The 22,593-nt window shown below is 39.9% G+C and overlaps 1 long non-coding RNA gene across 2 annotated transcripts in view; it reads left to right on the top strand.

Moving 5' to 3' along the window:
* Positions 1 to 9,877: 9,877 nt before the first annotated feature.
* The window catches only part of LOC140652614 (uncharacterized), a 182,356-nt gene continuing 169,640 nt past the window's right edge, over positions 9,878 to 22,593 (top strand). For both annotated transcript variants that reach the window (XR_012042885.1, XR_012042882.1), the window contains exon 1: positions 9,878 to 9,935. This is a non-coding gene — a long non-coding RNA (uncharacterized lncRNA). The remainder of the gene's footprint in view (positions 9,936 to 22,593) is intronic.

The following is a 22,593-nucleotide window of genomic DNA, read 5'->3' as shown; positions in this document are numbered from 1 at the left end:
TTAGCCCTCTCCACTTTTCCACTGAATGCTGCAGTGTCAGCTTTGCACATCTTGTACTCCAAGACATAACTTGAAAACTAAATCCTGGGGTCTTTAGTCAGGCTAAATTCTACAAACTTTAACAGGATATCGGCTTTAGAAAAACTACTAGGCTTGGCATTGTAACTGCTGCTGAGTTGACAATTATGGAACGAGTTAAAGAACCTATCACTAAGGCGATGACTGTTGCATAAGGGAATCTTAACCTATGTTGAGCTAAGTTCCTCACAAGGCAATTTGAATTGATGGGCTTTTATAACCACTCAGTCAGAAATGAATACATAATGCACTGGCACAAAAATGTTCATCCCACCCGGAGGCTAGCAGGTATCCCTGTGTTTTGAGGTAACCAATTTTTAATGAACTGTCTGCCTCATTTTTAATTGAAATGAAAGGAATGGTTTTATGGTCCCCTTTAAAAGTTTTTGTAGGTTGATTGGCTGCCCTTTAGCATTACGAAAACCATGTTTGGGGGATGTAGCAGCAATTCTTTTTATGGGCTGTGGCAGTGAATGGCTGAAGTTTTAGAAGGTTTGACGTTTTCCTTTTAATGCTCTCCAAAAAGATGCACACCACACCACAACTACCCCCTGTTTTCCCACCTATAAGGTAGGTTCACCCACCCACCATGTCCTTCACAAAATTTGCATCTGCTTTTTCCATTAATAATGTCAAGTTCCTCTTCAGACAGGGATGTACTGAAGGGTCAGAATACTTACATAGGCAGAAGGTATTAATACAGAGTCTCTCTTGAGATTGAGCACAGAGCTTCAAATTCACACAGGAAACAGCAGATCTTTCTCTCTTGTTTGTATGTGCCTCAATTATGTGTGTCTTCGGTCTTGCCCGGGGCCTTGAGGTTGTTGCTATCTTGTAAATACTTGCCTTTCTACTGCTGGTTTTTAATGGAAATAGAGCAGACTGGGGAAATCTGGGTCTGTGATAGCTTTATTCTAGACTTATTGTTAGAACAGGTATTTTTGCCTTTGTTTTTCCATCTATAAAGTGGGAAAACTAGTGGCCAGCTTCCCAAAAGCTATTGCTAGACTTAAGCAACTAATGCTGTAAATTACGAGAGATGCTGAGTATGCTAAGCGTTGCATAGCTATTAATCTCCAGGCCAGGTTTTTCAAGGAGCTGAGCACTCAGCAGTTGTTGTTGACTTCCAGTTCACCTCCTAAAGGAAATGCCAAAATAATCAAAACTTCTGCTGGAGGCCTAGTGCTTCAGGAAATCTAGTCATCTGATTTGGAGATGCACGTGGGCAATTGAGTTCTTCTGAATATCTGGCCCCTAATGTCTATGTTTAAGGTTGGCACATCCTTCTTATAAAACTGGCATATTAAATATTTTGAAAGGCTCTGCTTTCATTTAATTCTGAAAAACAGTGTTTAAAATACAAGCCTTGAAATATACTTACTTCTCATTTTGCTTTCTGGGAGACCAAAGTCTCCTATTTATGAACTGAACAGGCAATTACAGCCTGCAGTTTCCCCACCCAGTTCTACCAATATGCCTGCATCCTGACCTGGAGGGTAGGAAGTAGTTTGTTCTTTATGCCTGATCAGTCCTTGGCCTCTCTCCTCAGCTATCAAGAAGCAGTTTTTCTCATGCAATATTACCAACGAGTAACCAAATTGAAGCAATTAAACGGCTTTGCACATGTATCGTATGGTAATGACTTCAGATTGTCAAGTGAAAGTCTCCAGAACCCACTAACAACATTTTGAACTAGTCCACACCCCTCAAAATAACTTTACAGTCTTTTGTTGGGCAATTGATTGTGTCTTAGTCTTCCCCTTTTAAAACCAAAGCACAGAAGAGTGTTGCATGGCCACTGTCATAAACATTTGAAAATGAGTTGCCATGCATAACTCTCTCTACCTCTGGTATATTTATAAACAAACACGGTTTCAAAGGAGCAGATTTTTTTCTTCTCAGTGTTGCCGTTGTAAATTAAACAATTCAGATGAATATATAACATGGAACTGTAACCACTAGTAGACTGTTGCTTGTATTAGCTTTGAAGTAGTTTGCATTTGTTTTGTTTTGGAAAAATGTACATTCCAACTGATCAAACCCTCAAATATTTGTTAGGAAGAGCCTTTGTTACGCCTGTCCTCAGTTGTGAAAGCACTTCATGCTTTCACAAAAATGATCTACAAGAATGAACTATGAAAGCTATGACTGATGCTGAGAAAGGAGAACAAGTTAAACTTGTTCTTAAAAACTCCCCCACTCCTCTGGGAACTTAGGACCATTGCATAACATATAGTAAGATATATAGTAGTATATATACTGCTGTATTACCTAGATACAACGGAATGAAAGGATCTCCTATCCCTTTTTTCTTTTAATTTCTTGTATTCTAACACACATTTTTTTTGTAGGAGAGTTATATGGATTGTATTGACTTGCCATTTCGTTGGCAAGAGTGTTTCTTCCTATATTTAATCTTCCTTAAAACTGCTCAAATTGTTATATTAGGCATGCCTGTTACATTCGTTTTGAGTGCAGAGAAAAGGGCAGCTGCTTTAACAGTTGTCTTTTCTGTTACAGTCTTATCAGAGGAGCTATAAAAATATGGATGTCTTTTTCTGTATGCATGGTTTTATAATCATGAATAAGCTTTGTGCTGCACTGATTCCTGAGAAAATGAAAATTGCCACTATAGGGCTCAGTGTTGCCAAAAGCACATGTGTGTACACGCGCACACAGGCACATGGTAGACGGGAGAGGGTTGCTGCAAATGCATGGGATGTCTTCCTATATACATAATATGTCCTTTAGGTGGTGCCATTGTGTTTTTTTAAGATAAGATTGCACACTCAAGAAAGTGTGAGACAGTAACAGAAAGGATGAAGTGCACAATACATCCTTATACGCTAGGTGACTCGGAAACATCTGAGTGTACAGAGCCATCCTCACATACAGGATGTAATGTCGCTAGAGTAAATATAGAGCGGCTGGTGTCAACAATGAAGAAAGCGAAAGCTAAAAGAACGGTGGCAACTTGAATAGCCACGAATCTCTTTTTTTTTAAAAAAGCTTTCTGGGACATGGTTCAGCCTTTAAATGTTAATGTCAGTGAGGAAGGACGAGTGAAAAAGTGGAGAGAAACATATGTAGTTATTAGCAATGAGTGTGAGCTGTGGAGGCTGGATTTGAACTGCCAGGCAATGCTAAACCTATCCAAAAAGTAAAGTGTTTGGATATGTCAATTGGGTTCACATGGCTCTTGGTTGATGACGAGTCATGAGGAATCTTAGAAATATGCACAGAGAAATGACTAGGGTGGGTCTCAAAGCAAAAGTGAAATATATTTTGTCCATATTTTGTTGCTAAGCAGGCAAGCAGTGTTGCCTCGTAGCAGGGGAAGGAGCAGGGGAAAGTAGGTGACCAAATGCCTGGTTTCATGGCCCTGGCTGGCCAGTTGCTCTCTGTGCTTTTTTAATACATCTTCTAAATTCTCTGTGCTTCAGTCTGAAGCAGTGTAGTTGGGCTTAATGATTTAATGTGTTTTCGATGCTTTGAGAATGTTGGATTAATGGGATCACATACATACAAAGCATTGCTGTTGTTGTTTATGTATTGTTTAGATGATGTTTTCTTAAAAATCAAGGCACCCTCTGTCCCATGTTTTCTCACTACATACAGGTCAGAAAAGCACAAAAGTACTGTATGTCTGAAACATTTCCAGCAGCTTCCCTGGACCTGCTTCCAAAGCTCATTGAAATCTTGTTAAGAGAACACTCTACCTCCCTCTGATACCTCACACTGCAAAACAGCTTTGAAGGCCTAGACTGAATAATGAAGGAAACAAGGGCATCTGGGGTCCATTATTTACCCCATTTCATAAGGCGCTTCTACAAAGTCTGCTGCCTGCCTTTTCAGATCCATGACAGAAATAAATACAAAGCCTGGAAAGAGCGAGCAAGTCAGAGTTGTCTGCTGCCCTCTCCACTGCCCCCCTCCCCTTTTCTTCCTGTTTCACAGAACACATTTGTTTCACCTCGGCTAAATGTAGTTCACTTTCTGCCCAAGACACTTGTTCCTTCCCCTTCACAGATAGTTTATTCCAAGGAACTCCTTTTTGCTTGGGAAGACGTCTAAAACACCTTTGGGTGTTTCTAAAGGAGACGGGTGTGAAGCTACTCGGAGATTTTTTTTTTATTTTTTTTTTCTTGTCAAACTGACAAGGACTTGAAGACTTGAATTGCGACTATAGCTGTGTTAGGAAAACACATGTGAAATGTCAGTAAAGTGATTCCCATCTCAGTGGGCTAATTCACAGGAAGGTATTTTAAAGGAATGGGAGTAATCTGAAATGTTAATGCATCCAAAAGGCTGGAGCCATCGCAGAGGGAAAAAGTTGTGGAAATTTTTGTAAATTCTAGAGTGCCTGAGCATTTTTAAAAGGGCTGGCCCAAAATGCCTCTACATTTCTTGTGAAAATAAACCCCCTGCAAAGCTGGCTTTCCAGTGAAAACCTTTCAGAATGCTCAGTCAACACTAGAGCACTTTCTCTAGGCACTTAGCATGGCTAGTATAGGCAAAGTATCTGGGTGGCTACGCGGTCACAGAGGAACTGTACGTTGCAACCAATTAATTTCACATTTTTTTTCTATGATTTTTTTCTGACTAGATGATAATTTATATGAATTTGTTAGCTGCCACAGTTTGATGTAGTCGTCTGTATAAATATTTGCACCTGTGGCTTCTATCCACAAACTTTCAAGGGATTATTGAGGGGGGGCAATTATTTGCGAGGTAAACCCTACCCTTATTAAAATCCTTTGCAAGAACTATCACTAAAGCTCCATAGATTTTTTTTTTAATTTTTTTTTTTTTATTTACCTGGACAGGACATCTTTCTACATGGCTTCCACTTTGAATTAGTTGAACTGATAGTTCCAAATTAAGTTCATTTCTTAAGTAAATGAATGCCTGCAATCCATCTGAAATGGATTTTTCCTTTTGCAACAATTTGGAAATTGCAATAACGTTATTAATGTGTCAAAAGAGAATGAAAAAAATAAGAGAGCTTAGGATAAGTAGTTATTTAGTAAGCTCCTAAAACTAGTTTTAGTAATAATTTATTTGTTCTAAATGAGGGTTCAGGTCTAAAAAAGAAGCTGAGACAGTGCACATCCTGAATTTTAGGGCTGCTACAGCCTCCGCTGTTTAGTCCCAGCCATTCAAGCCCTTTTCAAAATGAGATAAGGTTTGTGTTTCAATCTCCCTGCCTATTGTTCAAGGAGTAAATGATCTTGTGTTCTTTAGGTTGGGATCAACTTTACTGGACCTTCTGTGCCTGAAACGTCATCCAGAATTGATCTCTGAGGTGCAGAGGCTGTTGCTGATTTCTTTTAAGTGCACAAAGCTGCTTCCTGGTTATATTTATAAAACTAATGGGTGACTTTTTTTCCTCTCAGAGAAAATGATAAATCTCAGAGTTCAGCAGCATGTGTTTCACGGGCAGTTACCAACCTGTGATCATGTGCGTATCATCTAAATAAGAGACAGAAAAAATCTCCCAGAAACAGCATGAGTACCATTTATCTTTCTACCATAATAATTTTAGGTTTAGCCAACAAAGTATCTCACAGGATATTTAGCTGACAGCCCACACCATCAGCCTCTGCTGAATCATCGTCATATTACATATTACATGTGCTATTCCTTTTTTTTTTTTTTTTAAGTATTAGAGAGCATGTTACTTTGCCACTAAAGCAACTGCCAGGCAAAATAATGAGTCATGCCTTTTAAAAAGCAAACTGAAAATTTATGTTTAATTCAACCGTAACATCTCTAGTTGGCTCTCAAACCTCTGAGGTGCTACATAAAGATTTACCTGTTTTCAGCAACATGCTACCCACCAGTCACTGTTTCTTTATAATAGCAAGCCCCAAAAAGAACCCAAAAAAGGTAACGCTTTCTGCCAAACAGTACTCCACATTCTGCTGCCTAGGTTTCTTGCACAGAAAAGAGAGAAGTGGAAGATTACCAAATACCTGGTCTTAATCAGAAGCTTTTTGTTGTACCTTTGCTGTACCTATTTTGGAGGTACGCGTGAAGGCTATTCATGTGAGCAATGTGAGGTGGATTTAAGGTGCTGTTAGTCCATTTCTCACCACAGAAGTTAGAAGAATGCCACAGGCAAAAAATGGGCACTTACAGGTTAGCAAGGTTGACTTGGACAGGGTACAGGGGACTATAATATTCTGTGTTCTGACTGCAACTTCCCTTCATATTTGCAGGGAAATTTGCCTGATTTTCACCACACATCTTACGGTGTAAGAAGGTTATATAAAACCAGTTAATGATTATATGCAAAGCTCTGTGGAAATACCAGGCATCATCCCCTTGATCAAAACCTGGTGGATAGCACAGACAGTTAAATCAAGAAGGTGGTTGCAGTCTAGCTGTAATTACATACTTCTTGCTGGTCTGATTTCTCTACGTACCTCCTCGGGTACAGCACTTGTTTGTTAGGCTGAAACTATGAGGTAGTGAGTACTGCATACTATTATGTGCGCTGCAGGCATTACTGTGTTATTGCCTGGTAACTGCAGTTGCTAGACTTGGAAACCAGTAGTTTAACTAACTCTCAAGGGATCTAAGGGTATGTGGTATCCTGCTGCCTCACAGCTTTGGAGCTGTTAAGCATACCTGTGCTACGTTGTCTATTATGCTTGGATTTCCCTGCAGCTCACAGCCTTAGTTTGCTCTTCATTGCGTGGTTCCTCTCACATTAGTTCCGTACAATTTTTCTCCATTTAATCTGTTTCCGAAATAACTTGGTCTTTCTTGCTGGATTTCAGTATGATCCTTGCTTGTTTCCTTATACTTGCTATTGTCCTTCTTGTCCACTGTCCATTTGTTTCTTTCTTTCTGCTCTATTCATTTTAAATGAACTTCATAGTTTTTGCAGTTTGCCTGCTTTTCAGAAAAGAGAGTAATGGGCTACTGACAAAGGCCCTGAGAGTTGTACAGTTTTCAGTTGTGTCAATAATTTGTTCCGATTAACCATGGGGTATAAAATTAATGACGAATAAGTACAGCCCTAAAATGTTATGATGGTTACCTATCTTTCTTTGAGGTACTTCGGTAGGAACAGCAATACTATCGATTTCTATGGTCAGAGAACACTGCTAAGAACTCATCTTGTCTAAATCCCTGCTTTGGGAATTAACTCTCCCTGTGGTGTAGTTAAATTGTTCAATCTATTAGTCTCAATTTTCTTCCATGTTAAATGGAGGTAATACTAATTGCTTGGTTATCTCATGGAGTGTTGCGGGGGCTAATTAGTGCTTGGAAATGAAAAGATGTTGTTTAACCACCACAGGGACCAAGAGAGGAAACAGTGAAATTGGCTGGATTAATCCCCAAAGTGATGTCTCCATCCCATTTACCTACATGTTTTTCTGTGTCCTTTCTTCTTGGGAGACACTTGACTTGTCAGCTTGCTTACAAATCTCGGTATGCACCAATACAGGTGGATGGATGGTAGGGGGGAGAACTGGGGAAGAATTTAGCGGAGCAGGCAGAAGAAGAAAGGAAGAGTTTAGTCATCTGACAAATTAGTAAAACCCAGTGTGGTCTGAACTGTTGTATGTTCTCCTTTCACAGCACACCTGATTTGGCCCTGCCATGGTGATATGTGGTTTTAAAAAAAAAATAAAAATTAGAAGCTGCAACAACGACACAAGCCGTTACTGGAGGTATTTTTAAACTTTCTCTTGTCCTTCTCCATCATGATCTGCCTGCCTCTCCCCTTTTATCTCAGCCTTCTGCATCTTTCCTAACCACATGTACATTACCCTGTCCTTACAGTTTCCCTACCCTCTTGTCCATGTCCTATTCTTCATCCTCCTTCTAGCATTTTCCACTTCCAACCTACAGGTTTATCTTATGACTCCAATCATCCTACATGTCCTTATGCCTCTGTCTCCTGTTTTCCTTGCAGAGTTATATAGTGTGATGTATTCATCATGCATCTGCTGATCTGCTGTTTGCCCAGTGGTTCAAGCTTGCCAAGATAGCATCTGATTATTGCAGACTTTGAAATATTGGACGCAGGATTAGCTAGATGGCTGAATGATTAATGATCCATGCTCACAAACACATCTTGTTAAGACTGAGTTTATCAAATCCATAAGGAAGTTGCTCAAATCCACTATTGTGGATAATTTTTCCTTCCTTAACCCCACCCCCCCCTTGTTGCAAAAATATTTATTACCTGGTCATATCCTACCTGGTTTCTTGTATCTTCTTCATCTGCTTTAATGGCCAATTTCGTCATCATGCCTGTGTGTCCCTCTTGAAATATTGTGAATTTTTTGCTCATTTTTACCACAGAAAGACCTACAATATCTTGGTCTAGTTATGGTCATTTCTAGTTACCCTTCAGATCTTCTCAGGCCTCTTTCTTTGCTTTCCCTTTTGCTGTCGTCTCCCTCTCTTCTTTCCATCCTCCTTCTAGTGCCTGTCATGGCTTGTAGCTGCCTTGTCCCTTCTCTGTAAAATTTATCTTTTTCTTAGTACTGCCTTGGAACCAATACCTTTTTCAATTTTTTCCTCCCATTTCATTACTCACCAGTAATCTCCACAGGCTTCTTTCTCTGAATTCCTGTGGCGTAATCTGTCTTTTATTCTGTAATAAACTCTTGCTCATGTAAGTGGTTCTAGTAAATGTCATCTCCACAGCCTGCAAAGTCCTGATGCAAAGAACTGATTTTGCAACATGTGTGCGCATATAAAGTGACTATGTACATCATTTGCAGGTCCTGACCTGTATAATATTGTTAAATACATGGGCCTAAGCATAGCCTTATGCCTGCCCATCAGCTATGATTCCTGTGGGCATTTAGTAATGGTTTGAATTCATCACATGTGAAAGTGCCCTTTAGTTCTAAGGTCTTCGTCCTGGTTGTCTATGCTTAAGGTCACATACTCTTAACTGTGTGAAAGGAACCATAAACTCAACTGTGTTACCATCATAAAACTTTTAAATTCCTCAGTATATTTGTATAAAGATGGTATGCATAATAAAGAGAGGCTATAGGATAATTATGGACCAGAAATAATGGTAGCACCAACGCGCACAGGTCAGGGTCCCTGTAAATCCATGGGGGTAATCGTGTAGATGCTCAGCAGTATGAGGAAGATTGTGCAAAGCAACCAAATATCATAACGTGAAACAATACCTGTATGTGCAAGCTGTGAAGTGTTGCAAATAATTGTATTATAGCTAACAGCAGTTACCTGCAGCAAGTAGGAATCTTGTGTCCATAATGAGTTTAAGCAGGTACGTGTAGTAAGCAGGTGTTTTCCTATAGGCACATCTCACATGCAAGCATGTGTTACTAGATGTACCACAGATCTGACATTCTTCTTAGTGAACTTGGGAGAAGAATGAGGTGGAAAAGGGAGGGGGAGCAGAAACCAATCAAAGAAAGCAATACTTTTTATCAATCATATTTGATGCTATTCTTTCTCTCTCTTTCATCACTTTGATCTCTCAAATAAAACTGATACTTTGGCCACTTTCCAAACTCTTAGCTTTGCAGTCTGAGAGGGCTCTGGGTTAGCTGCTGAGGGTATGTGTTTGCAATTATGCATTTGAAAGTATTTTCCCCTCCGCTGAGATAACATTCTTTTTGTGTTACCACACACTTCTGCTGTCTCGTTTTTCTTCTCCCATGGCACTGCAGGCTGAAAGGCCTCATTGCGTTCCCCCTCCTCCCCCGATCTTTGCAACTGATATCTGAATAAAATACTTTACTCTGCTGGTATTTAACCTGCTGAGCCTTTCACTTTCTAGCTGTGAAACAGACAAAAAGGGTATCGTGCAGAAACATCCTGGCAGTTTCATTTCTTAATATGCCTCCAAGGTAAGGCGAGATTGAACAGGGGTGGGAAAATTTATAGTGATGTTAAGGATCTTCAGCGTTTTATTTATAGATTAACATTCACTGAGAATAGCTTTACATTTAATTTTCCAACCAATATTTTTCCATACAAGAGAACAAATTTGAAAGCTCTTTTATTGTTTATCTGGCTGTAGTTCAGTGGATAAAGTTTGTAGGAATAACGATCTGTCTTTTATAAGGTAGATAGATTTACCTTTTTTTAGCTGATAAATTTTGGCGTCACCGTAATGAATCTATGGAATTATGTCAATTATTAGCATAAGAAGATAGGCTCTTTTGTATTCCCTGACAAATAGCCAAGTTTCTTGAGTTGAATAGCAAAATTCTATGTGACCCTATGAGCCCTTTACACTGCAACCTGTCCTACCACACTTGATTTGTCTGACCCTGGACTTGCTCATTGTGGTCCAAGAAGGAAATACTATTTCTTCAAAAAACATATTGCATTCAGTATCAACAAGACACATTCTACAAGTGGAATTTAAACCTCATATATGGAGTACAGCTTTCAATAGGCTAAAAGTGATTGGGGTCAATAAGAATTTGAACACTACTATCTTAGGCCTGATGTAGCATATTTCATTCTAAGTCTCTGTGAAAATTAAACATGTGGGGTCCAATCCTGTGGTAATCCTTCCCTCCCACTGACTTAGAAAGTTGGTTATATGCACTCTCTCCCTTTCATACATGTGTGTGTGCTTGCAGCCACATGCACCCACACACGGGATTTTAAGAGAGTAGCTGCCTCAGTGAGAGACGTGTCCTGTTTGTTTCTGTCTCGCAAAAAGGAATCCTGTAGGATGGCACTTGGAGAGCGGAATTGTTCCAGGTGCTTACCACTGAAACGCCTGAGCACTTCCTAGTTAGGCTAAAGCTGAAACCTTTTGGAAATCTTTCTAGTTTTTAACAAGAAGCAAGGAAGATTTTTGCAGGCCTGAAGATACCTGGGATGGGATATAGACTTCTCCTCCATTCTTTGATTTTGTGAAGAACTGGTGGGGGAGCTTAAAGTACTGGGTGACATAAAACTACTAGTCCAAATGAAGTACCGAGCTAAATATCCCTGATATTAGTGGCAATGTATATGCTAAGTGAGGGCAGGATTCTATAAAACTAAGACCTAATGTCAAAACCTTATGCTAATGATTCTCAAGTTTGTTTTTTATCATGATCAACTCCTAACGTTTTTCAGAGATCCACATATACCCTTACATCAAACTTTACGCTGAAATGTTATAAAGGAAACATAAATCTTGTTGGTTTAATGCAGGTCTGCAGACCAGCTTGGCACAAAGATTGTTCACGTAATAGTCTTCATGACTCGGACCCAAACTTAGTAATTTAGGGTAGAAAAAATATATTTTTTAAAAAAATCTAAATAAATGGCAAAGTTAAATCTGAAATATTTGTAGGACATGGAAATGGCAGTTAATTAAAGCGTAAACTTTTTCTTGGTCATCTTTCTTCTACTGTTTCACCCAACTTGTGACATGCTTCATTATTACTAACATCTTATAATTCTTGTCTAGCTGAGTAAGACGAATCTCTCTCTAGTCAAAAAGGTGGTTCAGAGAACTAAGGACAGGCTGACTGGGGCCTTAGTGCCTGATCTTTGTGAGGCGCAGAATGTGTTCAGCAGCCACTGACACTCACAGGAATGTATCCTGTTTCTACTGAAGTCCAGAGTTGGTCTTAATTGCCTTAAGGAAGGCACAAGTGGCTGAAAGGGAATCAACAGTGCTGAGTACTTGGCAGCACCTGATCTTAAAAGGTAAGCTTTTTGTGGACGAGTATCTCTTGTTTTCCACATCAGTCTTGAGTGAAAATGCAATACTGGACGAGTAAATAGCTCTACAAGTACCAGCCATTTTGAATTCATATTTCACAGGCCTGGTTAGTCACATCTGCTAAAAGGCTTAGACTTGCTTTGCTGTAAATTGGTGTAGTCAAAGGAGTTACGCTGACTTACATGAATGAAGGATCTGTCCTCTTGCATGAACCTGCAGCCTATTTCTGCTTGATCTCGGCACTGCTGCAGTCACATTTACGGTATGCCACATGATAAAGGACACGATGCTGGGTATCACTGAGCCTCCCCTCCCCCTGTTTCTGACTAATGTCTTTTCAGTGTGGGAGCAGAATCCTGATACGCGTGACACAAGCAGAGTACGTGGGAATTAGTTCCATTAAAGCCATGCCATATGGCTCGCAGGGTGCTCTGTGATATCACTATGCTGCTTGACAGTCTTTCCCTATGGATGGGATCAGCACATATTCCCTGATTTGCACTCTTTTTTAGCGTATCAAACAGGGACAGACTTTTAATTAAAAATGACATCATCACACTGCTGCTAGCTTGTTGCAGGCAGTCCACATATTAATGCTGCTTGTTTCAGTTTTCAATGATCCTATTATGAATTGTAACCTCATTACACAAACCTTGCTATACAGTGGAATTTCAAATGGGGTTTTGTGGTTTTTAGAACTTAAACAGCTAGAATAAGCACAAAGGCAGTTGCGGTCAGGCAGCTTCCTCTCTTACCGCAGCAGTTGTGGAGATGCCATTCCAGTGACCACTGTTTCTACAATGAGTCAGTTTCATTTTTAACAATCTGACTCAGTTCTCTTCAAAGGGGGCAGCATGTTATTTCTGCATGATTTTTGTGTGCATGACTCTGTGCAAAGGGGTCAGTGCCAACTTAACCCTTTGGGATCCAGCCTCCAGGAGCAGCCTGGATTCTCCTGGTTGCGGGGAGGTGTGCTCCTTACGCACCGCAGAATTTGGTCTGCTGGCCGTACATCTGTTTTGCTAAACGTGCCCTGTGTTTTCAGCCATCAGAAAACATGGTGTTAAGCACAGCTACTTCCACTGGTGAGCCAATGCTCTAGGTAAGCGCCACTGCACCCTGCAGCCTTTGCTAAAAGCTCTTGCAAGGAAACTGAGGTTAAACCGTTGCCTTTTTGAAACAAAAGCATGAAATACAAGTGCAGAGATCCCCAAAAAAAGAAAAAAAAAAGGAAAACAAAAAGAAAAAAGTTTAAATAGGCTAGCCAGTGGCAAGAAGGAGTCCAGTTGTTTCTGTGCACAGTGCGTTATGAATCTGCAAAGCCCTGCGAATAACTGCCAGTCACCTTCTAGAATCAATGATTAAGTAAATACAAGTTTATGGAAGCTCAAGCTTTACCCAGCATTCAGCTGCAAGCTCTTAAAGCTCATTCATGTAAATTTTACAAACAAGGAATGCAGCAGTTTTCAACCTTAATGAAATATAAGAATGTCTTTTTCGTTCCATATGACTCACAGTTTCGTTTTGAAGTTTTTGAGCTTCTCTTAAGGTTATGGAGTGGTCAAGCGAAGCGGAACAGGGTTTTTGAAATCAGGAAGCCTGGGCACTGTTTCATTCAGAAAAAAAAAGGAGAGAGCAAGAGAGGGAGGGAGGAAAAAAAGCCCTATTCCTGTGTTTGATTGAAAAATAAAACTGCTGCTCTCAGTGAACCTTTGAAGTCCCCCAGCCCAGTAATTGTTTCACGACATTTGCAGCTTGAGGCAGCAAGAATGTTTGTGGTTGTTTTAAAGGCATCTGAGTGTGGATTCCATATGGTTTATTTTTATTTTGGTTTTTTCTAATTTTTTTCTTCCCCACTTGGAGCCTCAAGTTCTTGCGCACTGCCCAATACCCGGTCCCAGCCTACTCTATTTCTGCATGAACTGTCTGTGAAAGAACTGAGTGGATGCATTGTAGCCCAAAGATTCAAGCGTGCTTAATTCGGACAAATCTGTGAATGCCTGTTGAGGCAATAGTTGATTTTAGTCGTGCTTTATCGATACTATATTTGGAGTGTGGCTTACTAAACAGCGTACAGTTTGCTTTCCTGAACAAAAGACCTCTTCATATGGCCTATACTTAGAGCATGATACTCCAAATGCTCACTATAGAGCATAGTGCTTGCTGTCATGCTTTCAATAGGTAGTTTGCACTAGGCCTGATAGTAAGCCATTGGAGTCAAATAAAGGGTCTGATTCACCACTGTGTTCCTCCAGTCTTAAAGCAGTGAAACTGTTTTGTTCAGTGGAACAAGCTGAGTCAGATCCAAAAATTCTGAAAATATGTTCTATAGAAACCAAAGAAATCTAAAGTCAATTTAAGACATACAAACTTGGAAGTGTCAAGCATACTTGCAACTCCCCCTTGCCTCCTCCCACAAAAGACTGCCCGTTATATGCAATATCATAAGTAACACTATATGCATTGATTATGTGTATTGGTAGGGTCCAGTCCTGAGCTTATTTATAAATGACTGTTTGCAAGTTGTCTTTTTTACTTTGCAAGACAAAATGCAGGGGTAAGTTATAATCAGCCAAATGCAGAGTTTGTAGCTTGGGTGGCAGTTGCCTCTGATAACACTGGAATTCACTCATTTACAATCAGGAGAAGTTATACCGAAGACCAGCATTAACCTTTTAGTCCAGCGTGGAACCAGTTGTAGCAACAGAGGAATTGAACCTAGTCTCTTCTCAAGAGGGAGTCAAACTAGAGGGCACTACAGGCTTTATCCAGAGTGGTCCTCCACTTCCCTGAAGTGACTAAATGACTTCCAGCTCTTAGAGTCTGATCCGCTTATCTGTGCAGTTAGTGTTCTCACTGTGGTGATACCAGTCCATGGGGCCTGAGAGCAGTTAGTACACAGGCTTTAATGCAAGAGACCTGCAAACGAAGGCTATGTCTATGTTAGCATGTAGTGCAACATGATAGGAGCAGATCTACAGAGCAAAACGCCCGGTGCTGAAGACCAAGCTGTCCATGTTGCATGCGTTTGACTTTGGACTGGCTATGGATGGGACCAGTTTCATGGCCTGAATGTCCACTATTGGTTGGAGAGCATTAGTGACCTTCCAGTTTTGTTTTGGCCAAAAGGAAGTGAGTCCCTGCTCTTAGTCTGACGTGTGATGGGAATTGAAATGTAGTAACTGGGGACATGTGAAGGAGAAGGTTCCTTCAAAAGCACACCTCTGACCTGAACTTGAACACTAATGCACATACACTTGAAAAGGCTGATACAAGTAATTTTTACTAACGACATTTTTCCTGTGTATTTTCTCTAATGGAACAATTTGAGTGAATAAAGAATATGCATTTGCTAAGGGGGGAGGGTGTCACAGAGCTTAAGTCTACTAGGAAGTAGCACAGCGCCAGTCAATATCCCTGTTCTCCTGTGGTGTTATATTGTTGGAATGGCCCCTGCCATGGTTTGGGCCAACTTATGCTCTAGGCAATTCCTGAGCAAGCCAGAGAGATATGAAGAGCCATGGGCTATCCCTAGTAGGCAACTGGAAGTGGCCAGCCTGTTTTGGAGAGTAAAAAGGTTTAATGGTATGGGAGTGGCCAATCTGTGCTAGTTGATGTAAAGGCCAGGGAAGGAGTCCTGGTACTGTTTAGTGTGCAACTGTAGATGTAGCCTGAGTGACCATAAATATAATAAGAATGATTGCCTACCATAATGGATATCAGATGAATAAAGTAGTTGGATATGTGTTAACTAAAGAGACATGAACATGAAAGTTCCTCAAACAAAAATGTTGTAAAAGCAAACTAATGTTTAATATGATTAATGTCCTTTATTCATGGCTGGCTGTTAGAGGGGACTCTGCTGTTGTTTTATGCTTTCACAATACATATGCTGTGTATTACCTTCATTCTAGTCATGTTGTACTATTTAGTGAGGCCTGGAAAATTTAATTAAGAAATAGTGGAGGAGCCTTTTAGAGGGAATCGGATGATCCTCAGAATCAATAGCAATGGCTGGTCTCAAACGACACGCGTCCGCTGCAGTTAATGGTGTTTGGATGACTTTGGTCAATGAGCTAATTTCTAAATGCAACCATGTCACCTGCAGGCCTAAGCTGAAAAGAAAGGAAACTTTTAAAGGACAGCTTTTTTCCCCCTCATTTTAGTTCCGCATTTGCCAAAATTAAAATCTACAATAGTTAAAGTATGACAGTGTTTCCCATACCAAGCATGATCCTTTCCATCAACAGATCTCAGAATACTCGATAAATATCAGTTAATTAAGCTTCACCTCACTGACTGGACAAGTTGGCTACAGTGTTAGCTTACCTGTACAACTGGGCAGAGAAAATGTCAAGATTACATAGGAGAACTCTGACAGAGTCTAGAAATACCGCTGGCTTGAAAGACAGTCACTAGAACCCGTAAACCTGAGCACAAGCAGCGTGGCTATGTTATGAGAAGAAATACACAGCTGACTAAAAGCATGATACCGGAACCAATGCCTATTTTGTCATTGCACCTCATTGGGACAAATCTGAGTAAGTGCTAAACAGCTCTAAGACCTTATATGCCGTTTGAGCAGGGCCCATTTTTTATCCAATGTCTTACATGTATGAAGCACATCATCCCTTCACAGAGAACTAATTGTTTGATCAGTTAATCAGGGAGTTATCAATGGAATACAAAACTAAAAATCCATTGCCACTTGGGCTGGAGATTCCATGTTTGGTAATCCATAATGTACGAGTGCTTAACAAGCATGAGGGCAGCTGTGCATCTCCACTGAGTACTGGAAAGGGGGATATAATGCCCTAATGTGGTATGGATTAAGATAGAGTAAGGCAGACACAACTTCTGTATAACGTATATGTGGTCCATGCACACTGCATTCATACTGATGGTGCACTAGTACCTTCCGTAACTAAAGGTGGCACTCTGAAGCCCAGTTGTGCTTCTGTATTTTATTTTAGGAAAATAAATTGTAGCTGTTTTGCTCAGATAATGATTTTGTAAGATTGAAAGATCTCTGGGTCAGATGTGAATACATATCTAACAAAAAATGAATGGTAGAGATACTGATCCTGATCTAGTTTGTATCTTTCTTACTCTTAACTCACAGAATTAGAGGGTGATTAGTTTCTGTAATCCTAGAACAGAATCCATACCTCTGGTGCATCTTTAAAGGTGCGTTGTAGAGATGGAACGGAACTCCAAATGGGAATTAAAGAAGAACCGTTAACATAAAAGTTCAGGGCTTTTGGGGCAGTCTGTTGTAAACAGTGACAATATTAGATATTTTTGGAATGGTGGAGAAATATTATGAATGTCAATTCAGTAACCTATTACGAGACTAACATACTAGGAAGTGACAACAATGTAAGCACTCATATACTAATAATTGCATTGAAATTCCAATATAATACAGAATTTGGAGGTGTTTATATCGGGGATTATGTTTGCAGATTTGAAAAAAAACCCCACCATGTTATTAAGATTTAAGAAACTTAGCTTTATAAGAAAGGTGGGGGGGAAGAGAGAAAAGGAACAAAATGTCCATCTTGTACATAATACTAAAAAGTGCCCAGGAAGGCCATCTGCATCAAAGAAGAACTTGGTCTTTGAGTAGTAGGAGTCAAAAATACTTGTCTGCCAGTTTTTATGTGCCAAACCCACAATTCACTGAAGCTCTCCAACGCTGCTTTCTGAAACTAAGACCAAACCTAGGCTAAACTGTGGAATTTCTGTGAGCTCAGGGCAAATGTTACACTGATGAGGGGTGCATAAGGTGATAAAGGAGGCGAGTCCAAGCTGCAGTCACTGGAGCATGTGGTACACAACAGCAGCTGAAAATCCTTCCTGAGAAGTAGGAATACATGGTGGGGTTAACCTGAGCGAAGTTTCATGCCACACTGCTAAACAGTGATTGAAGTAGCTCATTCAGACCTTGTCCTTTCAGCCGTTGTCATTGGAAGGTTGCAGTTACAGACAGACACACAGGGTAAGAAATAGATTAGCATAACAGCAAATTAGGATCCAAGGCATAATTAATGGGACTAAATCCTCATCAGAAGGCAAACACTGGGGTTGTAACTTAAATTACAAAACTGTTTGTCCCAATGGAAATAGAATATTTGTAATATTATTACTTGCTGAATGTGGAATGTGCTAGGAAAGAATGGGTCCTGTTTTAAGGGTTTTCATTCTACTAATGCCAACCATACACTTGCTACAAATTATAAATTGCAGTAGCATTTGCGAGATGGGTATCCTCAAGGGCTAAAGGGAAAAGTCTGGTGCAGCCACTGGGCAATCAAATGGCCAGTGTCAACCCATTGTGGCACTGCTGAAGAGGTACTAGTTCAGTGGGCTGATGTAGTTTTAAAGAGTAGGTTAGTTGGTGGAGACTTCTGCTAATTATAGGGCAACAGTCTCATAATTGTATGTCTGACCTTGCATCCAAAGGAAAAACACACATTTGTCCTATTCAGAAGGGTTTTGGCAGTGGAATGATCTTTAAGATACAATCTTATCCTGAAGTCCTCTGCCTCTTTTTTTTTCTTGAGATGTAATGTTACTTTTATGTTCTGCATGGCTTGGAGTGAGCCAGTTGATAGAGTGCAATGCTTTAGAAAAGAGCTCTTTAAGTCACATCCATTTTAATTGGTGTGGTTTAATTATTCTGCTGTACTCTAGGATAATCTAACTACCCTGGAGAGTAGATCTGAAAAAGCTGTGGGGGCTCCATTGTGGTTGGGCAAGCCAGGAAATGTCTTATAAAAGGCACACTGTATCTGACAAGACTAGACTACATTTGTTTGGTATTTTAAATTCCACTAATTTTTGCATGTCTTTGAATTAATTATTCTTCTTTCAACATCAAAGGAAAATAGAGGACATTTTTACTTTTAACAGTTTTGTGCTATAATAATTATCCTATTGCTCCAATGACAAGATTGCATGCTTCTTAGGGTTTTGAGATTACAAAAGGAAATGCAGTTAATTATAGTTTGATAGAAATTACAGATTTTGTTCTTTATTTTCTCAGTGGTGTTTGCTCAAGGTGGGTTAAATCCTGGAAGCTGCTAAGTTTCTAATACCCATTGATTGCATCTGAAATTGATGGGGAGTTGAAGACACCTTGCAGAACCTGTCTTTGGTAATGCTTGTTTTATTGATGTCGTTTTGTCATGTGAGCACAAACATGTATCTACAGAAATGAGTTTCAATGAAGGCCTTGGATTAGAGAACCCCTGACTCTGGTGCATTTTGGTTCTACATCCAAACGTCGTAGCAGACTTCTTTCTCTAAAACTGGCCAGGCAGGATGTAAGCATTTTCTTTAGCGTGGGAAAGTTCATTTCAGTTCCAGTTCACCTTTTCACAGTTCAAACCCAGTTCTACTGAACAGCAATTTTTCACCCTTCAGAAACCATGATGATTCACTTATGTAGACATTTTGATGAGCGCTTAGATTTAAGATGATTGTTTTGAATTTCATGCAGTTCTCCGTGCCTCGATCTCTCTGCAGTCGGCTTAGCTATGTTATCTTTTTTTCTCCAAATCCATTCATAAAATTTCCTTCTTTCAGTTAGCATTTCAGCATCAGTTTCTCCTAATCTTATTATGAGAGGGCTCCAAAAAATCAGCCTTTGGAAACTTGAGGAAAAACAACAACCACCATGAAATATTTTTTGTTCTTTTTTTTTTTTTTTTCCTGTGCATAACAAGTGGACAGAATGAGTGAGAACACACATAATTTCATCTTCTTTAAGTTTTCTATGGTACTTGTTATATTCATTCTCTAGTCCTCTATTCCAAGTTAAAGCAAAATTGATTAAGGAAAAAAAATTTCCAGTTTCTAATCTAAATATGTATCTGTAAGTCTATGGAAATTAGGAGTGCCAAACAGGTTGTAGATAAGTTACTTCTTATCTAATCTCATTTTTAATTAATTATTTGAAATAATATAGCAACTGCAATATTCAGGCATATCCATTTTATCCCTTGAAGCCTTCTTATATAAGACACCTCATCACCATGATTACCCACTGCAGTTTTTATGTGCTAGGGGTGGTCACCTGAGTTTCCCCTGCCCATTACTCAGCCTGCTGCCATCTCTGGGAGGGCCATAACCTGACATCCTTGCCAGAGATGGGTTTTACCTTACTACGCCAACTGCATCATTGGCTTCTGCGTTTGAAAGCTCACTGGGCTATCTGGGGACTCTTTTGTTTTGATGTGAAAGGTTTGAGAGGGTGGGAGGCAGGCTAGGAGGCAGCAGGTACTGGCTACCCTTTTCCTGACCTTGATCAATCTGTGTATGAGCAGGAGAGTCTGGGGCTTCCTGCCCCTGACAGCTGCACCCTGGACAGTAGCAAAAAGAATGATAGAGCTAGAGAAGTCCAGGGAAGGAAGTTTATGCAGCATGGAAGAGTCATATCCTGAGGAAATTGAGTGGAAGATGTGTGTATAACTATATAGATAAATATAAACTTTTATTTTTAAGGAATTAAGAGCATTAAGTAGAAACAAGAATAGGTCTGAAGAGGGGAAAGATGCAAGCAACAATGGCAGTAAGCCCAGGGTCACTTTTTCTGAAGACAAGGAGATGAGTGTTAAAGGAACACGGAATTGTGAATAAGCATGTTTTCTATGAACTATTTTTTTTTCTTTTGATCTTAAACCGGTTTGCAGCTATAAAGTTAAGCATACTACTGGCCTGTATGAACACTGTGTTTAATCAGTTTTGTTTCTTTTCTTCCATACCGCCTTTTGGTGTGTCTGTAATCTCTAATTAACCCCTGAACCCGCACCTCGGCTCCATGTAGAGCACTCTGAACTTCAGCTGGGGCTGAGGTGCCTCCACATGGAAACACAGTAGAAGCAAGAAGGCAGATTTCTTATTGTACAGGTCGTGACTCCCCGTGTGTTTGTACAGCAGTTGGCATATGAGCATTGAGGCTCTGAACGGCATATTTGAACACTATGAGATAATCTTAATGACAATAGTAAGGATAAATAAGGCCATATTATGAACTGATCCTAAAAGAAAGTTTTTTGCTCTGTGAAAGCTGACAGGCTGTGTGACCAAGGGACAAAGCCTAGCCTCTTGTGGAAGCAGTGAGGGGGAGCTGTCGCTGGAGCGTTTGCCCGCTGAGAGCTCTCTCCCATGTGTTCTTGTGTGCACTAACTGCTGTTAGAGGAATGTGGTTGCTGCAGCTTTATCAAATAGGTCATGTGAATTTCAGCAGCAACCTATAATCTTCCTTCCTTTCATGGAGCATGGCTTGTCCTTCCCTCTGTCAGCATTAGCTGCCTGAACTCTACATTCTCCTTCCAAAGTACGGCATGAAGTCATCTTCTGTGCTTCTTCCTAAACACACAATACACACCTGCATCTTGCATTCTGCAGCCGAGAAACATAGCTAATGGCATAAACGTTTGCTGGCATGGTGTATTATAGCGTGCGTGTTGAGTTGATGTAGGAGGTCACTAGGCCAAATGTGAATCTAGGGCAATCACAGGAGACATCAGACAGAAAATTACTGCACGTTTTGTGGCATATGAATTTAAGTCATACGCATATATGAAAAAGAGTGGGATGGAGACTGTCAAATGGAAAACGTGGGTCTAGACTGTGAAATGAGGGAAGACATTGCCAGAAAATCTGTTTTGGCCATAATTATTGCAACTGTAACTTGCTGTTTCTTCTGTAGCGTGAGAATCTTTGAGTGCCTTGCTTAGGCCCAGGAGCTCTTGGAGGCTTCTGCATGAAAAGTCCCCAAGAAACTCAAGTTTGTGTTAGTCAGGAGTCAGCATTAGGTGGGTTTGTACATTTAGACTCTGGCTTTTACTTTTAGCAGTTCTGACAGATAAAGAATAAAGCTAAAATCACTGTAATCAGGAGTCATATCCAGCTAGCAGTAGGAGTTTCATTCTTAATTTGAAGGAAACTTTTTACTATTACTCTTACTAGTTTAGAGAGATTTTTTTCATAACGCTCGACCTGGGCTGGTATCATGCGTGCTGTTGTTTCAGGATTGTATCACCGTCACTGATTAGATTTTTATTATTCTTTCTGAATAACTGGGAGTAACAGGTTGTTTTCAGAATTTTGTTGTGGTGAAGCCAAAAAAAATTCCCCAGTGAAAATAGAGGGGGAATAATCTTTTGATAATAAGCTTAAGCCTGGTCTCAGCTGAACCGATGTAAATCATGAGTAAATGTATTGAAGCCATTAGAGTTTATTCAATGTAAAGCCCTAAGGTAGGGTCATCGTCTCTGAGTGGCTGTGTACGTGCCAAAAGACAATATGATCCGAGCGTCTCTTGCATTTTTTCAAAAACATTTGAAACTGTAAAAGTTCTCAGAGAAAACTGCTGAATGAAAATAATTTGAGGAAGGAAATCTGCAGTTATAAATTACAGAGCAATTTACTCCTCATGGTTCCTTTTCAATTATAAACACTTTTGACTATCTGGCGTATTCATTTCCAAGGATGCATTTTTCTCTGTCTGATAGATGGTTCTGAAATCTTATAAGTGGAATATTACAAGTGGGTAGGCGTGGGAAGACAGTGAAATGGTTTTTAAGTGTGGAGGAACTGAAAAGGTTTTCAATAATTTTATATCATTTCAGCAACATTCTCTCTCTCAGGGTGCCTAGGAATTAAAGAAAGGAAATATTTACATTATAATTATATTTCTGTTTATTTAATTAAGTTATTAAGCAGATCTGGCATACAGAAGCAGCTCCCTTTAGTCCTAATTGTTTCTCCTAATGTTGCAATTACAGCATTATTGAAAGAATTCAGCGAAGAAAGGCCTGCAA

Source organism: Ciconia boyciana, chromosome 6, assembly GCF_034638445.1.
Source record: "Ciconia boyciana chromosome 6, ASM3463844v1, whole genome shotgun sequence".
NCBI classification, from domain to species: domain Eukaryota; kingdom Metazoa; phylum Chordata; class Aves; order Ciconiiformes; family Ciconiidae; genus Ciconia; species Ciconia boyciana.
Note: the sequence above shows the minus strand (reverse complement) of the source record. Positions and strands in the feature narration are given on the sequence as shown.